The following is a 5,427-nucleotide window of genomic DNA, read 5'->3' as shown; positions in this document are numbered from 1 at the left end:
GGACATAACCACACAGCAGGCCTCCCATTTCTGGTTCTTAACTTCTTTCTATATCCTCTTCCTTTATGCTCTCTGAGTCTTAGTGGTAATGAAGTAGATGAAGACTCTTGTATAGGGCTGAGCAGTCAGTTTCTTATTTTCTGTCCTCTGCCTGTTGCCCACTGTGGAGAAGCTTCTGTGGGCAAAGGTAAATGTGTACATGAGTAAAGTAAGAAGTATTGTTGGAATGATGGGTGGATGAGTGGATGGATGGATGGATGGGTAGATTCACTGGTGGATGGATGGATTGCTGCATAGATGGATCGATGGATAGATTGATGAATGATGAATTGGTGGATGGATGGATGGCTTGTTGGATGGAAGGATGTACCAGAGGATGGATGGATCGGTGAATTGATGGATGTGTGGATGGGTGGGTGGGACAGTGCACGGTCCAACAGATGAATAGGTGGAAAAGTCAGCATAAAAATAAGAATAGATAATTTCTAAAGAAATCAGTTTAGAAAGTGTTTGTTATCCCAGTATGAGAATTGTCAGCATGAGAGGAAGTGAAAAAGATGGTGATTGAAGAAATACATGAATTATTTGAAAGGTGACTCCTACAGGCCTGCATGTGCTGGGCAATGGAGCAAGATAAGCCTGCTTACATTGTTTACATCCTAACCTTAGCCTTCATTACCTAGGCACCTTTGTTGAGGGGCAACAGTTTTATTTCTTGAGCTAGCTGTCATGAGGCAGAAGCAGAAGAGCAGCCACAGCCACTCCCAGATTATCCATCCGGAATCAGGAAGAGGGCAGAGGTCACAGACACCTCATGTCATAGCCCAACAGTGCTGCCAGTGCCTGTGGTTGCTGTAGTGCCTCTGAAAAAAAATCTAATGACAGCTGCAGAGAGACATTGGGCAACAGAAAAATCTACAGAACTAAAATAGCCTGTGTGTTTTACAGATGTGTTGACATTAGAATGGAAACCAGGGTATGTGTCATGTGGGAAAGTGTATGTTTTCAGTTCCTGCAGGAATAGAAAACTATGGATGGCATCAAAATTAATAAAGATTCAATTTGAACAGGAGAGATCTGTTAACCAGGAGAAGTGGTAGTTCATTACCCTATGCGACAGTTCAACAGGTCAAAAGGAAAACTCACCAAATAAGTGTCAGGAAAGGGTTCCATATTTTTGTATATACAGAAAAATAGAAATACCATCTTCACAAAGTCAAATGACCTTGCACATCTAGGCACCTATAGAATAAAGGAAAATTATCAGGAAAAACATTACTGAACAACAACAACAACAAAAAACCTGACCTGGTTGCATCAATACTCTCTAGAGGGTAAAATCTCACTATTTAATAATTAACATCTTTTAATTTCTAAAATGTTGAAGACCTGATTCAATTAAAATTAAAGCATGCTTTGGAGTCTGATATGGAACTCACTCTGAAGATCACTCTTCGAACTCATAGAATCCATTTGCCTTGGATTAAAGACGTGCACCATGATCACTCAGATGTTTTAGTTTTTTTTTCAGGATCCCATAGAGATGTTATTGTCCCCTAGACAGCAGCAATCAATTCTAAGAACAAGAAGGTCCCTCTTTCTCAGGGTTATGGATGATTGTCATGTATAAGAGGTTAGGTATAAGTTGTTATAGGGTTGGAAATAGTACAATAAAGATTAGACTCAGGAATATCATTTGGAATAAAAAAAGGAGAATAGATATGATAGGACAAAGAGGTAGATGATTATATCTACTTATAATCTAAATTGTTAGCTATCAGTTTTAGATAATGTTCATTGGTATGGATTCTGGTACATTTATACAAATATAAAATTATTTACATATTCCTGTTTAAGATAATTTATTTATATAAATTTAAAATTATTTTATACTGCATGTGTGTTTCTACTTCTGTTTAAAGTATATTTGTATATTGATACCAATGTAAGATTATTTTTCTCATACTCTATGTATGTTTCTACTTCTATTTAGGATATTTTGTATATTGCTGCAAATTAAGGTTACTTTTGTTATATTGCACTATGTGTTTCTTCCTCAGGTTATGATATTTTTTATATATTGTCACAACTGAGGTCCTTGTCCATATACTGTACATCTGTTACAGATTGTTTATTCCTATAATGTGCAGCCTTAGTCTTTAATCTATATAGGTTATTAGGAATTACATGTTAAAAGTCACCCATATTTTTCAGACATATAATCATGTTAGTTAGGATTTCTAGATGCACAAGGATGTATTCCATATAGACAGGTAGTCTTCAAACACTTCAAAGACCTACAGAAGATGACATTTAAATGTTTTAATGAATTATAATTCTGCTGACATGAGACACTACTGCACCTGAAGTGCTGATCAACTCTTAACAGGATGAGAGGCACCAAAGACACTTGTTTTCTTCTTGGCAAAGTATTTCTATCGGGCAAACAACTATCCTTGTGTCTACTGCTGAGAGCAAGCATGCTGTCCAATCTGGACAAACAAGATACAAGGATAAGCAACTGCTGAACCTTGCTAAGACGGGGTAGGACAGCTCCTTCAAATTTTCCTATTCTGAAAATGGTCTGTCAGACAGTCTATGCCTATAGCCAAAGTTGGTTATTCAATGTTGCAGAGAAACTTTGGGTGACTATCCAGGCAGCCAGCTCTTTCTGTCATTTCTTGTGGCTTTCAGAAGTTGCCTGCTTGCATTTGCTTACTTAGGTACTAGTACGTCTCTTTTTGGGTCTTTGGTGGGGTTGAGGACTAGGTAGTAATATTACTATCCTCTTGTGCCTTACCTAAGAGTGAATTAGGTATAAATAAGACTTAGACTCTTTAGGATAGGACAGTTGCTGGATTAATCTCTCTAATTTGCCAATTACCTGTGGTCTGGACATTTAGAATGTTTTTCTTGCTTGATGCTGTTCTTGATGGTTGTAGTTTCATTTTTATTTATGTTATTATATTTTTTCTCATGGATAATACTGGATAGTTCTTATTGTATATAGTTTATGTTATGATGAGATCTTCTTTGTTGGAGAAAAGGGAAATGTTGTGGGAGCTCACTCCATTCACTCAATGACATTAGGGGTGAAGAGCCCTATGGGAGTGGTTTTCTCTGGATCCCTGACCTGACAAAACTGAGAAGGGAGACACATTCTCTGTCTCTGTCTCTTGGGTGGTTGGAGCAGGAGCCAGCTTTGTGGTTGGTCTTCATGACTGTTGGGCAGAATGGCAGGACAGGGGCGGCTGAATACCTTGTTCTCTAAAGCTGAGTCTGTTTTCCTTTTGCAGCCATTAATAAATTACTAACCAGACTTTTGTGGATTCTCACTTAATCAGGTATTCAGTCACAGGCCCATAACACTACATATAAAATGTTAAATAGGAAAAGCCTGGTGAGAGGAAAGGAGCTTAGGTTCAAGCAGGTGTGACTGAAATGAACATTTTTTTTTTTACTATAATAACACAGGAAAGCACAAAGCAGGAAATCTGAAATTTTGTATGCACAAAATGTGTTGGTAGATTTTTATACCATATGGCTTAGAGGGAGCTGTAGCTCTCTCTCCTTTCTTGTACACTTTATTTATTTATTTTTAATTATTTCTATTGTTTTTATTGAGCTATAAATTTTTATAAACTCTCCTCCTTTTTCCCCTCCCCTCTTCTACCCTCTCCTGTGACCCCTAAGCTCCCAATTTACTTAGGATATCTGGTCTTTTTCACCTCCCTGTATAGATCCATGTATGTCTCTCTTATGGTCCCCTCTATTGTCTTGTTACTCTGGGGTTGGGGCTTGTAGGCTTGTATTTCTTTTTTGTCTAATAGCTAGTTCAGAGAGAACACATATAATATTTATCTTTCTGGATATGAATTACCACACTCAATATTGTTTTTTTAGATACATCCATTTGCCTGCAAATTTTAAGATGTCATCATCATCATCATCATCATTATTATTATTGTAATTATTTTTGCTGCTGTGTAGTACTGTTTTGTGTAAATGTACCATATCTTCTTTATCCATTCTTTGGTTGAGGAGCATCTAGGCTGTTTGCAGGTTATGATTATTATGAACAATACTGCTATGAACACAGTTGAGCACATATCCTTGTCTTTTGGGTATGTACACAATAGTGATATTGATGTATCTTGAGGTAGATTGTTTGTTAATTTTCTGAGAAATCGTCATACTGATTTCCAAAATAGCAGTACACATTTGTACTCCTGCTGAAGCATTCCTCTTATACCTCATCCTGTCCAGCAATACTGAGGATAACCAAAACAATCCTGTACAACAAAGAAAATTCTCGAGGCATCACAATCCCCGACTTCAAACTCTACTACAGAGATCCAGTAATGAAAACAGCTTGATATTGGCATAGAAAAAGACAGGAGGACCAGTGGAGTGTGATCCAAGTCCCAGATATCAATCCACACAACTACAAACACCTGAGTTTTGACAAAGAATCTAAAATATAAAATGTAAAAAAGAAAGGATATTCATCAAATGGTGCTGGCATAACTGGATATCAATATGTATAAGAATGCAAATAGATCCATATCTATCATTATGCACAATACTCTAGTCCAAATGAATCAAAGACCTCAACATACAACCAACCACACTGAACCTCATAGAAGAAAAAGTGGGAAGTACACTTGAACCCATTGGCACAGGAAACTACTTCCTTAATATAACCCCAGTAGCACAGACACTGGAGCAACGTTTAACAAATGGAACCTCCTGAAACTGAGACACTTTTGTAATGAAAGGACACGGTCAACAAGACAAAACGGCAGCCTACAAAATGAGAAAATCTTCACCCACTTCACATCTGAAAGAGGGCTCATCTCCAAAATATACAAAGAATTCAAGAAACTTGACATCAAAAGAATAAAGAATCCAATAAAAAAATGAGGTACAGACTGAGAGAACTGTTAACAAATAAAAGTCAAAGGGCTAAAAGACACTTAAGGAAATGCCTACATCTTTATCTATCAGAGAAACCCGAACCAAAACGACTCTGAGATTCCATCTTAAACTTGACAAAATGACCAAGATTAAATATTGTATAATTTTAAGAATTTCTTGTTTTACTTTTTTTTTGGTCCTTATAAACAGGGTTTCTTGTAACATAAGGGCCTGCTTGTTGGGGTTTCTGTCCTGCCCAGTTCCCACAGCCTGAAAGCCCCAAAGAACACCACACAGAGCATCTACATTAGATATAAACTGATTGGCCCATTAGCTCAGGTTTCATATTAGGTCTTATAACTTATATTAGCCCATTTTTTCTAGTATATGTTAGCCACATGGTTCAGTACCTTTTTCAGCGGGACAGATCATATCTTCCTTCTTAGGTGTCTGGACAGGACTGCAGAAAGAGCTTCCTTCTTCCCAGAATACTTCTGTTCTCATTGCCCC

Source organism: Microtus ochrogaster, linkage group LG8 (assembly GCF_000317375.1).
Source record: "Microtus ochrogaster isolate Prairie Vole_2 linkage group LG8, MicOch1.0, whole genome shotgun sequence".
Taxonomy (NCBI): domain Eukaryota; kingdom Metazoa; phylum Chordata; class Mammalia; order Rodentia; family Cricetidae; genus Microtus; species Microtus ochrogaster.
Note: the sequence above shows the minus strand (reverse complement) of the source record.